Source organism: Hylobates moloch, unplaced genomic scaffold (assembly GCF_009828535.3).
Source record: "Hylobates moloch isolate HMO894 unplaced genomic scaffold, HMol_V3 SCAFFOLD_10, whole genome shotgun sequence".
NCBI classification, from domain to species: Eukaryota; Metazoa; Chordata; class Mammalia; order Primates; family Hylobatidae; genus Hylobates; species Hylobates moloch.
Window position 1 is genome coordinate 74,312,725 of NW_026652285.1, and position 16,012 is coordinate 74,328,736.

A 16,012-nucleotide genomic window follows, 5' to 3' on the forward strand; every position below is an offset into this window, starting at 1 on the left:
TATGTTGAAAAGGTAGGGGTCTATTTTTCTTCTTTTTCATATGACTAGTCAGTCATCCAGCATCACTTATTAAATTGAGTGTTTTTATCAACTTTTAAAAATATTAGATGGTTATAGGTAATCAGCTTTATTTCTGGGTTCCTCATTCTGTTCCATTGATCTATGTGTTTGTTTTTCTACCAGTACCATCCTGTTTTGTTTACTGTAGCCTTATAATATAGTTTAAAGTTGGGTAATGTGATGCCTCCAGCTTTGTTATTTTTTCATAGGATTGCTTGGGCTATTCACGTTCTTTTTGGGTTCCATATGAATTTTAGAACTTTTTTTTATTTTGTTGAAAACAAAATTAGTGTTTTGATAGAAATAGTGTCAAATTTATAAAGTGCTTTGAGCAGTATAGCCATTTTAACAATATTGATTCTTTCAGGTCATGATTTATTTTTATATTTGTTTGTGTCATCTCTGATTTCCTTCAGCAGTGTTTTGTAGTTCTCCTTGAAGAGATTTTTCACCTCCTTGGTTAGATGTATTCCAAGATAATTTGCATGTATGTGTATGTGTATTATAAATGTGGTTGCACTATTGATTTGGCTCTCAGCTAGATTATTATTGGTGTATAGAAATGTTACTTATTTGTATACATTGATTTTATATCCTGAAATTTTACTGAAGTCATTTCTCAGTTCTGGGAGCCTTTTGGCAGAATCTTGAGGGTTGTCTAGGTTTAGAATAATATAGCCATCAACAAGAAACAGTTTGACTTCTTCTTTTCCTATTTGGATGACTTTTATTTCTTTCTCTTGCCTGATTGCTCTGGCTAGATCATGCAGTACTATGTTGAATGGGAGGGGTGAGAGTGGGCATCCTCTTGTTCCAGTTCTCAAGAGGAGTGCTTCTAGCTTTTGACCGTTCAGTATGATGTTGGCTGTGGGTTTGTCATAGATGGCTGTTATGATTTTGAAGTGTGTTCTCTTGATGCCTAGTGTGTTGAAATTTTTAATCAGGAAGGGATATTGAATTTTACTGAAGGTTTTTTCTGCATATATTGAGTGGATCATATGGTTATTGTCTGTGATTTTGTTTATGGGGTAAATCACATTTATTGATTTGCTTATGTTGAGCAAACCTTATATCCTAGGAATAGAGCCTAGTTAATCATGATGAATTAACTTTTTATGTGCTGCTAGATTATGTTTGCTATATTTTATTCAGGATTTTTGTGTCTATGTTCAGCAGGAATATTGCCATGAAGTTCTCTCTTTACATTGTGCCTCTGCCAGATTTTTGTATCAGAATTACTCTGGCTTCACAGAATAAGTTAAGGAAGATCCCTCCTTCCTCTATTATTTGTAGAATTGGTACCAGTAAAATTGATCCCAGTTCTTCCTTGTATGTCCAGTAAAATTCAGCTGTGAATTCACGTGGTTCAGGGATTTTTTTAGTTGGTAGGTATTTTATTTCTGATTTAATTTTGGAACTTGTTATTGGTCTGTTTGAATTTTCACTTTTTTTCCTGGTTCTATCTTGGGAGCTTGTGTGTTTCCAGGAATTTATCAATTTCCTTAGATTTTCTAATTTGTGTGCATAAAGCCATTCATACTAGTCTTAAAGGATCTTTTGTATGTCTGTGGGATCTCATATAATATCAACTTTGTCACTTCTGATTGCACTTATTTAAATCCTTTTTTTCTTTGTTTTTCTAGCTAGTAGTCTATCCATCTTGCTTATTATTTTGCAGAACCAACTATTGGTTTTATTGTTTTCTTTAATGGATTTTTACATCCCAATTTCATTCAGTTCTTCTCTGATTTTAATTCTCTTCTGCTAACTTTGAGATTGGTTTGCTTTCTTTTTTTTTTTTTTTTTCAGTTCCTCTAGGTGTGATGTTAGGTTGTTAATCTGAGATCTTTCTAACTTCTAGATGTAAGTATTTAGTGTTATAAATCTTCCTCTTAACACTACTTTAGCTGCATTGCAAAGATATTGGTTAGTTGTATCTCTATTTTCATTAACTTTAATTTTTAAAAATTTCTGTCTTAATTCCATTGTTTACCCAAGAGTTACTCATGAACAAGTTGTTCAGTTTCCATGTTTTAGTTTAGTGTTGAAAGATTTTCTTGGTATTGATTTCTATTTTTATAGAACTGTGGTCAAAGTGTGTGTTTGATATGATTTTAATTGTTTTGAATTTTTTGAGACTTGCTTTATGACCAAGCATGTGGCTGTTCTTAGAATATGTTCCCTGTGTGGATGAGAAGAATGTATATTCTGTGGTTGTTGGGTGGAGTATTCTGTAGATGTCTGTTAGGTCCAGTTGGTTGAGTTCTAGTGTAAGTTCAGAATTTCTTTGTTAGTTTTATGCCTTGATGATCTGTCTGACACTGTCAGTGGGGTGTTGAAATCCTTCATTATTGTGTGGCTGTCTAAATCTTTTTGTAAGGTCAATAAAAACTTGTTTTATGAATCTGAGTGCTCAAATGTTTGGTGTGTATATATTTAGAATAGTTAAGTCTTTTTGTTCAATTGACCCCTTTATAATTATGAAACATCTTTGTCTTTCCTGATTGGTTTAAAGTCTGTTTTATCTGATAGAAGAATAGTGACTCCTGCTCTTTTTTGTTTTCTGTTTGCATGGTAGATCTTTGTCAATCCCTTTACTTTGAGTCTGTAGGTGTTGTCACACATGAGACGGATCTCTTGAAGACAGAGGAAAGTGTGGTCTTGTCTTTTTATGCAGCTTGCCACCCTATGCCTTTCATGTGGGGGCATTTAGGCCATATATACTCAGGTTTATTATTAAACTGTAAGATTTTTATTCTATTGTCATATTATTAGCTGATTGTTTTGTAGACTTGATGGTGTAGTTTCTTTATATTATCTGTGGGTTATGTGTTTAAATGCCTTTTATGGTATTTAAAGGTATCAATCTTCATTTTAATCTTTAGTATTCCCTTAAGGACCTCTTGTAAGTCTGTAGTGTTAACAAATTCCCTTAGTGTTTGCTTGTCTGAGAAGGATTTAATATCTCTGTCACTTATGAGCTTAATTTGGTGGGTTATGACATTCTTGGTTGGAATTTCTTTTCTTGAGCATGCTGGAAATAGTTCCATAATCCCTTCTGACTTACAAGGTTTCTGATGAGAGATCTGCTACCAGCCTGATGGAATTATCTTTGTAAGTAATCTGATCTTTCTCTCTAGCTGCCTTTAAGATTTTTTTCTTTCATGATGACCTTGGTCAGTTTCATAACTATGTGCCTTGAAGATGGTCATTTTTAAATAGTATTTCAAAGAAGTTATCTGCATTTCTTGAATTTACATATCAACCTCTATATTGAGATTGGGGAAATTTTCATGGACTATGTCCTCAAATATGTTTTCCAAGTTGTTTACTCTCTCTCCTTCTCTCTCAGGAATGCCAATGAGTCATAGATTTGGTCTCTTTACGTAATCACATATTCTCAGAGGTTTTGTCTATTTTAAAAAAGCTTTTTTTTAATTTTTATTTTTGTGTGACTGAGTTGATCTGAATAACCAGTCAATGAGCTCTGAGATTCTTTTTTTTCCTTCAGCTTGATCCATTCTTCTGTTAGTGCTTCAAACTGTGTTATGAAATTCTTGTAGTGAAATTTTCAATTCCAGAGTTTCAGTTTGGTTCTTTCTTAAAATAGCTATTTTATTTTTCAGCTCTTGGAGTATTTTACCGGATTCCTTAGATTCCTTGAATTGGGTTTTGATGTTTTCCGGGATCTTCATGAGCTCTCTTGATATCTAGGTTATAAATTCTATGTCATTTCAGTCATTTTAATCTGGTTAAGAACCATTGCTTAGGTGCTAGTGTGCTTGTCTGAAGGTAAGGGAACTCTCTGGCTTCTTAAATTGCGAGAGTTCTTGCACGGATTCTTTCTCATTTGAGAGGGCTGAATATATATATATTCATATATATATATATCATATATGTATCTGTTGATATACATATGGATAGCTGATATATATATATCATGGATATATATACATCATGGATATATATATGATATATATACATATGGATAGCTGATATATAGATATCTATGATATATGATATTGATCTGAGTTGATCTGACTAATATATATATCATATATCCATATAATCAATAGATACATATATGATATATATATGGATATATATAGTCACGCCTCTCAAATGAGAATCATATACATATGTGTGACAGGGTGACATATATATATATCTCATATATATGATATATGTCATATATATATCTCATATATATGACATATGTCATATATATCTCATATATATGACATATATCATATATAGCTCATATATATGACATATGTCATATATAGCTCATATATATGAGATATATATATCATATATATGATATATGTCATATATGTATCTCATATATGATATATGTCATATATATATCTCATATATATGTGTGTGTATGTGATAGGGTCTTGCTATGTTACTCATGTCACCCAGGCTTCAGTACAGTGGCATGATCATGTTTCACTGTAGCCTTGACCTCTTAGGCTCAAGCAATCCTCCCACCTTAGCCTACCAAGTAGCTGGGACTTCAGGCACATGGGACTACGCCCGACTAATTTTTTTTTTTAATTTTTTTTTTTTCTTTGTAAAGACAGGGCTTTGCCATGTTGCCCAGGCTGCTCTCAAACTCCTGGGCTACAGCGATCCACCTTTCTCAGCCTCCCAAAGTTCTGGGGTTACAGGCATAACCCACCACACCTGGCTTGTGGCATATATTAAGTATAGTCATTTTGCCTAGTTTCTGGGTGCTTTTAGAGGCGAGGGCTCTGTACAGGATCTTTATTTGTGGCTACTTTCTTACCTTAGGGCTCACTGGCACTTTACTCTGGCAAACTCTAAATGATAAATTATTTTAAAATTAGATACAAATAAATAATAAATGCACAGAAGTAAATAATAAATGTACAGTTCAGGATGTTGATTACTCTTGGGAAGATTACACAGAGAAGTCAAAAGAATTAAATAGGGTAAGGGTACGTAAAGTGAACATACTTTAGAATTATAATAATATTCTAGTTATTGGTTTGGATTATTGGTTCATTGACTGTTCACTATATTATTAAACAAATGAATAATGTAGATAAGTAAATGGATGCAGTAAATCAAAAAGGGCCATAAAAAGCAAAAAGATAATAAAATGTATCACAATATAAGGCTTATGATTAATCCAATTCTATATAGCTAGGTTCAATGGAGAAAAGATAATTTAGCTACAAAGGATGTACATGAAAGTCATTTAAAACATGGGGTAAAACGGAGATGATCTAAATGTGCAAAAATAGAAACTTGTTTAAATAAAGTGGTGTGCAACAGGGTCACAGAAGGGAACAGATGGCACTCTCAAATGGGGTAATTGAGGAGTTTAATAAAGAGACTATTTTTTAAAAATGTGGCAAAGATAAAGGAAAATAAGTAGGATGCTAAAGTCCCTTGGAGTTAGCAACAGTGGGGAAACTGGGATCCTTTGTTATCCAAGTTCAAAGATAATAATCACAGCTTAGTTATTTTACATCTCATTGATATTCCATTTAAACTCTGAAATTATCTTGATTACAAAGTTTTAACCTTTTGGGGTTCCCAAAACAATTTTTCAGGATTTGAGTCTATGAAAGCTCTGTCTTCAATACATTTTTGCAATTTCTCATTGCCCATTATTATTGAACATACCAAGACAGACCTTAGAGAATTTCTTGGTTCCAGATATAGTTCTTACTTGCTCGCAGTGTGTGGTAGAAAACCCATTTTCCCTTGTAAAGGAAAATGGGTTCCCTTCCTCTACCTGCTGGCTTACAGCCTGAGGACCCCTGTATGGTCAGGAAGCAGTCTTGGTCTCCCATTTGTCAAAACAATGACTGTGTTCTCTGACAAGTAGGTTTCACTGAGACCAAAGTCACAAAGAAGGAAAATAATATTTCCTTCAGTGAACTATTTGATACAATAATGAGAATATTCATTCTTTTCATACAGTTGTTCCTCAGCATGAGACTGGCTAGGACAGAGCTCTAAATTAGATCTGTAAATAACTTTGGTCCTGATCTAGACATTTAGCGATATCTTCTCTGTGACTACAGGAGATAAGCAAATTCTTCGAAGCTTCCATAGATGCTTTCTGATTTTCCATTTGCATTTTCAGTTGGGAATTAAGTGATTTCAGCTTCTCTCTCTTTCTCTCTTTTTTTTTCTTTTCTTCTGTCCTTTTCTCCCTTCCTCTCGCACTCCCTTCATTATTTTTGTCTCTCTCTCTGTTTTTACTGTATATAATCCTTAGTGCCATAAGAAGCTACTAGATGACCCTACACACTTTATAATTACTATTATTACCACAGCAGTTAAGTGCCATAGCCACTTGATGTCCCAACAGCTTGCCCTCCACCTGTAATTTACCTCATGTCACTAGCAATACTAACTGGTAATTATAGTGCAATTTAATGCAAGAGATTACTGATATTCCTTTCTTTTCCCTCAAGAAGATAGATATTTTCTGAGTTTGCCTTCTGTTTTCTGGAGTGGCTTCTGATAACATTTATTGCATCAATAAGATTTTCATCAAGAAAAAAATTACAAGCAGAATTTTTGGAGCACATATTAATGAGGAATAATTTAACTGGCATGGTCAGGTTAAGGTGACCATGAGCATGATTTCTCATTTCAAAGAGAAATGAGGAATCACCCTCAGGCTAGCAAAAAGTAGAGAACCATTACCACTCTCAGGCTTGAATGTGAGGATGTAGTTACTGAAACTCAGAGAGAGTGGCTATAGTACAGGGAGAAGCCCAAGCAATATAATTTCTGGCTTTAGTTTGAGGGACTCAGCCAATATTGAGGCCTGGTAGAGAGGGAAACCAAGATCAGATCTCACTCTCTGTGAGCACTTTGATCTCCTGCGGGAGTCTCCAATTGTCAGAACTCAATTGGGAGCCAGAAGGCAAGATCCAGTGCATGCAGCCCATATAGGTCTGATTGTAGGGACTAGAGCAGAGTGGAGAATGATTACATATCCTTTGAAGGAGCAACTAAAAAAAAAAATCCATCACACAACTGAAATAAGTATTCAGTCACTAGGAATGATGCTAAAGAAAAAATATTCATAGAAATGACACAATGTATACATCATGTTTATAATTTTTATAAAGTGGGTTATAAATTCACATTTCATAATTAAGATGAATATAGATAAATAGACTAGAGAGACATGGAGAACAAATAATAATATTGGAATGGGAAACAAATGATTTTAGAGACAGTATCTCCAAAGGAGAACAAATGAAAGAAAATCCGAGGGATAGACTATCCGTGTTTGGATGTACTGAACAGTGATTTTCATTTTGTATAGGGAGATCTGAGATGAATTAGAGAAAGGTACCTTAAAAAACACAAAAGGAAAATAAGTATATTTCTGACCGTAATTCATTTCTTGATACCCTAAGTTGTTCACTCAGAGCATTACACACACACGTGCATGCGTGCACGCACACCCACGGAGAGAGAGAGAGATACAGAGAGGGAGAGAACAAATAAAATAACTTTCAGGTAGACAAAGAGTGAAATGGGAAAAGTTCCCTTATCCCCCTCGCAGGGCATGTGATGGGAGTGTGGCTCGCTTCCTGGGTACTCAAAACCCCTAGGCAATCAGACAGAGGGGCTGGTTGTGGGATCTGACTCCTGGCCCCATGGCAGTGTCTAGGGGTAAATGTTTACAGCTCCTGAGGCCCCAGTGGGCATGTGTTACCATGTGCTCTTTTAATTTAGCCATCCGCAGGTGGCTAAACACAGCACAATTATATGCCCTGCCTTATCAACGGGAAAGGGGGCTTTCAGTATCTTGGGGTTTCTTGCCTTGATATACCAGAAAAATCAGATAACACATGGGTTTGGAGAATTAGTGCAAGGATTTATTGAGTAGAAGTAGCTCTCAGCAGATGGGGGAGCGAGAAGGGAATTGAAGTGGGAAGATGGTTTTCCCCTGGAGTTGGGCCACTTAGTGGCCTAGGCTCTCCTCTGAGTGCCCCGGCCAAACTCCCCTTCATTCCATCGGGCAATGGCCTGCCAGCCTGCTGACATTTGTCAGTGTGCTGTTACACAGTGCATGCCCCTCGACATCAAGCCGCTTGTGTCTCTGCCCTCTAGGGTCTCAGTTTTTGTTGTTGTTGTTGTTGTTTGTTTGTTTTTCCATACTTTAAGTTCTGGGATACATGTGCAGAACGTTCAGGTTTGTTACATAGGTATACATGTGCCATGGTGGTTTGCTGCACCCATCAACCCGTCGTCTACATTAGGTATTTCTCTTAATGCTATCCCTTCCATAGCCCCCCACACCCCAACAGGCCCCAGTGTGTGGTGTTCCTTCCCCTCCCTGCATCCATGTGTTCTCATTGTTCAACTCCCACTTATGAGTGAGAACATGTGGTGTTTGGTTTTCTGTTCTTGTGTTAGTTTGCTGAGAACGATGGTTTCCAGCTTCATCCATGTGCCTGCAAAGACATGAATTCATCTTTTTTATGGCTGCATAGTATTCCATGGTGTATATGTGCCACATTTTCATTATCTAGTCTATCATTGATGGACATTTTTGTTGGTTCTAAGTGTTTGCTATTGTGAATAGTGCCGCAGTAAACATACATGTGCATGTGTCTTTATAGTAGCAAGATTTACAATCCTTTGGGTATATACCCAGTAATGGATTGCTGAGTCAAACGATATTTCTGGTTCTAGATCCTTGAGAAATCGCTACTCTGTTCCACAATGGTTGAACTAATTTACACCCCCACCAACAGTGCAAAAGCGTTCCTATTTCTCCACATCCTCTCCAGCATCTGTTGTTTCCTGACTTTTTAATGATCGCCATTCTAACTGGCGTGAGATGATATCTCATTGTGTTTTGATTTGCATTTCTCTAATGACCAGTGATGATGAGCTTTTTTTTTTTTTATATGGTTGTTGGCTACATAAATGTCTTCTTTTGAGAAGTGTCTGTTCATATCCTTTGCCCAATTTTTGATGTTTTTTTTCTTTTTTTTTCTTGTAAATTTGTTTAAGTTCCTTGTAGATTCTGGATATTAGCCCTTTGTCAGATGAATAAATTGAAAAAATTTTCTCCCATTCTGTAGGTTTCCTGTTCACTCTGATGATAGTTTATTTTGCTGTGCAGGGTCTCGGGGTTTTTATAGACACAGGATGGGGGCATGGTGGGCCGGGGTAGTCTTGGGAAATGAAACATTTGGGCAAGAAAGCAGGAGTGCCTGTCCTCTCCAAGTCCATAGGCACAGGCCTGGGGGTGGAGCCCTCGCCAGGGACCTGCCCTTCTCTACTCAGCACTTCCCTGCACCCCTCCAGTATCAAGAGGAAGAGAAGATTGCTAAAAAGTCTCCTACAAAACTTGATTTACTCTTCAGGTTAGAGATTGAAGATCTCCATCACAGATAAAGTAAAGAGAAGTTCCTATGGAACTGGGGAGAGTAAGTCCTAAATTTAACTAAAATTTTGCATGCCATCTTATCAGGCTACTTGAAGTATAATATACTAATAATTATGCGTGATATACCAGGTGATCAGATTTGTTGTTTCTGTAAGTCTGAGTTTTTCCATAATGAATGAGTTTAAATTCCAGAAAAAGAACAAAATGCAAACACACAAACAAAAAGTTTAGTGTTCATCTTTAGGAGCGAGAAAAAAAGGAGACATTTTTGAAGACTGCATTTCACTGTGAAAGCCCCCTTGGAGATTTCAGAATGATAAAGGATAAAATGGTGGTGGGAACTGGTGAAAGAAAGGTAATCAGACAAAGATCTAGTCTACAGTAACAACAGAACGGGAAAACAAAGAGAGGTCCAGAGAAACATCTTCTTCTCTTCAGATATTCCTTAACACATTTTTTGTTTACTAATGTTTTCTGAGAGTTACGTGAGTATTTCTTTAAGTTGCACTTTATTTCCTGAAGCCGTTTAGTGACATATTTTTTCTTTTCTCTTCTAAAGCTTGACAATTCTTAGATTAAGAAGTTTCTCTCATTCCCCAGTTTTTATTTCATATTTTTAACTAGTTTATACAAAATCTATGTTCTTATTTATTTCCCCAACACTGTTTGCACCTCCATTATTTCATTGATTTTCAGAAGAGAAGTTATATGTGAGTTAAAACATTAATTTTCTTCCTTTTGGCAGTAAGCCTTAAGAACTGTTTTTGCATTAATCTGAAAGGGAAGCTTCACACTTCATTTAGTAACTACACATTAAAAAGAAGTTTTCATTTTCTGCTGCTGAATATAGATCAACACAAATCCTCCATTAAGGATGAAAATCTTTTCCTTAATTCTAGGCACATCTATAAAGCTTTCTATATCCTTACTTTAATATTAAACACACAGGAATTTTATTTTGAAAATAAAAAAGGTTTTTTATTTTCTGTTCATTTTTTAAATCATGTAGATATATCTCCTTGCTTACCAACTATAATCTTTACGCTCATCCAGTTTCAAGCATAGGCAGGTGCTTAAAAAATGTCTCTGAACTTTATTCAATTTATATATTTTAATTTTTTATTGGTAATAGTCTTACTCTGTCTAAGATATTGAGGCTACAGCGTCAAAAGAAATAGATATGGCCTCTCTCCTTAAGAAGTTTGGAGTCTTTATGCTATTAATACAATATCCCATCCTATTATTTTTCCAACATGAAATTGTTTACTTATAACTTTATCTTACTTGAAATCATTGCCGCTTTCCTTTATATCTAATCATAAATCAGGCAAAGCAGTTTTTGACAGCTATAATATGTATTTAGGGTGGCTCTTTTAACAGAGCAATTTCACAAAGCTAAGGGCATGTGCAAAGATATTAGTCTGAACCACTTTCCTATAATATTCATGTTTTTCAGCCCCGATTTTGCTCAGGATGCTGGCATATGCACTCCGGCAGGATGTTCTGTCTTGCTTTCTCCACTTCATTTCCCATTTCATAGAATAGGTTTCTATCTTTGCAAAAGCTGCTATGCACAAAACAATGCTGTCTGTTTTGCTGTGCCTCATTTCTTCTTTCAATCCTAAAATCTCTTCTATTATTTTTAATGGAGGTACCTCAGAGCCTTCATCCTTCAATTTAAAAAAATTCTAAATGGAATAAAAGGTGACAAAATTGTCCCAGTTTGCTCCAAACTTTCTTTTTTTTAATTTTATTATTATTATACTTTAAGTTTTAGGGTACATGTGCACAACGTGCAGGTTTGTTACATATGTATACATGTGCCATGTTGGTGTGCTGCACCCGTTAACTTTTAGCATGGAAAGTTCCACATTCTGGAAAGCCCCTTGGTTCCGGGCAAATCAACATGGTTTATCAATTTAATTATGTACTTGTTATTTTGCTAGAGGCCAAGATGGGAAAATCCAAAGTTGAATAACACTCTCTGCTGTGAAAGAACTTACAGTAACAAAAGGCCTAATACAATTACCAGGGACAAATTGTTCCAAGATAATCAGAACATTAGAAATGTCACTTTTCCTTATTTTTATAAACCATAAGATATCTGGCTACAGGACAACTCACTATGGTTGGCCAGACATTTCATACATGTTATTTTGAATCCTTTCTCCTTTTCTCTTGGATTGTACCCTGGGCCCTGTGTGAGCCAGGACATAGGGCAAGGGCTTTACTGCTCAGTGCTTTGCAGTCACCTCTGCTGCTGATTCTTGCCTCTACCTGAATGACATTTGGGGGACAACTGAGATATACTCCAAGGTCACATTACTCAGGGCTCAGGCTTCACAAATACCCAAATAGACACCATCATCTGAAGTCCTATTACTTGAAAAGTGCTGTTGACTTACATTTATATAATTTTTTAAAAATTATTATACTTTAAGTTCTGGGGTACACGTGCGCAATGTGCAGGTTTGTTACATAGGTATACATGTGCCACGGTGGTTTGCTGCACCCATCAACCCGTCATATACATTAGGTATTTCTCCTAATGCTATCTCTCTTCTAACTCCCACCCCACCACAGGCCTCGGTGTGTGATGTTCCCCTCCCTGTGTCCATGTATTCTCAGCAAACTAACACAAGTACAGAAAACCAAACACTGCAGGTTCTTACTCATAAGTGGGAGTTGAACATTTATACACTATTAAAGACAACAATTCTATAGTGTTAATAATTACCCATAAAATTTATGTGATGGTATTGAATCGTGTAAATTTCTAGAAACAAAATGAGATGGTTAAATGATAGAATTACCTTAAATTTCCTTGAAGCAGATTATCAAGTTAATATCCAGAAACTTTTTTCTCCAATTTATAGTACCACCATGAATATAAGAAAATGTTCAGTTTTTACTAGCAAACACTGAATATTGAGATAAAATTGTCTGCTTTTGCACTCATAGAGATAAAATGATACTTCGGTTAAATTAAAAACAACAATTAACATTGAATATTTGCATTTGTTGTGCATTTTTTTTTATTTTTTGTCTCTTTTGGAATACTAATTGGAAAGAGCTTTTCTATAACAAATACATTAAATTTCTATCAGATAGACTGACCATAGCTTTCTCAACTTGAAATTTGCCTTTTTACTTTTTTATGTTAATAAATAATATTTTTGAAGAATACGATATTTTACAAATAATAAGAAATAATTCTTTTTTTTTTTTTTTTTTGAGACGGAGTCTCGCTGTCGCCCAGGCTGGAGTGCAGTGGCGCTATCCCAGCTCACTGCTGGCTCTGCCCCCTGGGGTTCACGCCATTCTCCTGCCTCAGCCTCCCGCGTAGCTGGGACTGCAGGCGCCCACCACCTCGCCCAGCTAATTTTTTGTATTTTTAGTAGAAACGGGGTTTCACCGTGTTAGCCAGGATGGTCTCGATCTCCTGACCTCGTGATCCACCCGCCTCGGCCTCCCAAAGTGCTAGGATTACAGGCTTGAGCCACCAAGCCCAACCAATAAGAAATAATTCTAATTACCTTTTCCTACATTGTTTCTCTCTGTAGATTTTTGATTATAAGACCTATCCTACTACTAGATCTATGCTCTCTGTTCTTCAAATATTTTTATGGTTATTTATTTTTACACATGAATATTTCACTTATGTAGGATGTATTGTAAGTATGATAAATAGATGCAATTCTCCTTCCCAAATAGCCAAGTGCCAAACCATCAATTTTTTTTCTTCTTTTAGTCAATAATCTTAAGTTCCACTAAATTTTCTAATATACTGAAATTTGCTTTTGCCATCCTTAGATTTTCCATCCTGTGTCATAAATGTATGAAGAGCTAATGCTGTATCATGCTGTTTTAACTGTATGTTTTCAGTATATTCTAATATCTGCTATCATAAAGTTATATTAGGCTTCCAAATCCATCCTCACTCTAATTGCTGCTCTTTCTTCAAAATGTCTCAGGCTGTATAATTTTCTTTATATTTCTGGGTTATATTTAAGATAATGTCTTCAAATAAAAAAGCCTTTATACTATATGTTAATTTTTAGAGAAGATTATAATTCTGAATTTTGCCGTCTAGGAATATTTTTGTCTCTCTAACTGTTTAATACTTCATTTACAATCTTTCAAAATATTTGTAATTTGCTTTTTCATATAAGTTCATCACATTTCTTTGCAAGGTTCATATATTTTAATTCTATGTTTAACAAGAAGATCCTTCCTTTCCATATTTTCCCCCTTTGTTTATTGTTAGTACATAAGAAAGTTATTTGTTTTTATAAGTATATTTTAACTGGAAAATTTACTGAGCAACATTCATATTGTAATATTACAAAATTTATGAGTGTCATAATATATTTTCCTGGGTTTCAAGATCAACAGTAATAAAATCCATCAAATGAAAATTTCGTCTTTGTTTCAGTATTTATACAGTTTATTTCAATATCTAGTGTTAGTAGTCAACTGCTTACAAACCATCATAAATATCAATGGTGACAGTGAGTAAATATTTCGTGATCTCACTTTAATGAGAATTAAACTTGTGTTTCATTTTTCACTTTGATGCTAACTGTTAGTTTGATATATACACAAAATCATTTTTAAAGGTACAAGGGGACTCTCTGTCCTATTGTTGCTGGATTTCCTTAGTTCAGCTAAAGATGGGGTCCTTATCACATGGCCATGAAAGATCAGGCTCTCAGACAATTTGAAAAGTGAGTACGGCAGGGTTTTATTCGGAGAAAAGGACAAAAAGAGGAAACAGAGACCTGCAAAGCCAGAGTCCCTGCTGGTGCGCTTCCAGCCTCACAGTTTGAATCCCAGGTTCCACAGAGGAAAAGGCGGGGCCCGGCTCCTCCCTGCTACAAATGGGGACAAACTTCTGTGGCTCCAACCCAGTGCGCACTGCACCCAGTGTGCAGGCTGGTTGGAGTTTTCCCAGGGAGTCCTTCCCACCTGACTGTCTCACTATCTTTGCAACTTCCTGTAAATCTATAATTACTACCAAATAAAATATATAAATTTAAAAACAATGGAATATCTTTTGTTTTTACATATCTAGCACTTATTCTTTCTTCCTCTGATAAGTGACCTATTTTTATTTTCTTTGGAGCTACTCTTTCTTTTTTTGAATACAATCTCAGTGAGACTGTCAACAGAGTTATCCTCATTTTTATTTTTATTTATTTATTTTCTTGAGATAAAGTCTTGCCGTGTTACCCAGGCAGGGTATCCTCATTTTTAGAGTCAGAGACAGAGGAGGAATAACAAAGGGAGACAGATGAGAAGTCACAGGAAGGAGATTTTGGCATCCTTGAAATTAGGGAGAGGGAGTCTAAAAAGAGAAGTGGTTCATAGTTTTGAAAACTATAGCACGTTTTAGTAGAATGAGAACTGTGAACCTGTTTTTTTTACTGGCCATCAGGACTTTGGGGACTGTTATAAGAATCACATGAGCCAGGCACCATGGCTCATGCCTGTAATCCCAGCGTTTGGGGAGGACAAAGCAGGAGGATTGTTTGAGCCTAGGAGTTTGAGACCAACATAACGAAACCCCATCTGTACAAAAAAATAAAAATAAAATAAAATACAAAAAATTAGCTGGGTTTGGTGGCACACACCTGCAGTCCCAGCTACTCAGTAGGCTGAAGCAAGAAGATCACTAGAGTCTGGGAGGTTGAGGCTGCAGTGATCTGTGAGCCATGAATGCACGACTGCACTCCAGCTTGGGTGACAGAGTGAGACTCTGTCTCAAAAAAAGAAAATTAAAAAGAATTTAATCTTTAAATTCCTCAAGTATTCTAAAATAATCTAGGAAGGAAACCCTACAATCTATGTTTTTAGTAAGCAAAACTGATAATTTTGTTACAAGAAGTACACAGACCACAGTTTTCAGAAACACTAGATGGGCGTGATTTTTCTTTGTAAGATAAAGAACATGAAATCACTGAATTCCGGGCAAATTAAATGACCAAACCAAATCAATATTCTGATTGATCTGATTTAGTTTGCAGAAACTAGTCATTACCATGGCAAAGGGCAGTGGAAGAATATTCAATAAAATGATTTTTATATACATAAAATAAACATGATACTATTATTCCTTGATCCTGTTGTGTAACTTCTGATACTATTTTCAGTTAAACAAAAAATTTAATTTCAAAATGCCCTCTCTTATTTCCTTGAGCAATGGTTTGTAGTTCTCCTTGAAGAGGTCCTTCAGATACCTTGTTAGCTGTATTCCTAGGTATTTTATTCTCTTTGTAGCAATCATGAATGGGAGTTCATTCATGATTTGGCTCTCTGCTTGTCTTTTGTTGGTGTATAGGAATGTTTGTGATTTTTGCACATTGATTTTTGTATCCTGAGACTTGAAACTGCTTATCACCTTAAAAAGCTTTTGGGCTGAGATGATGGGACTTTCTAAATGTAGAATCATGTCATCTACAAGCAGAGGCAATTTGATTTCCTCTCTTCGTATTTTAATACTTTATTTATTTCTCTTGCTTGATTGCCCTAGTCAGAACTTTTAAT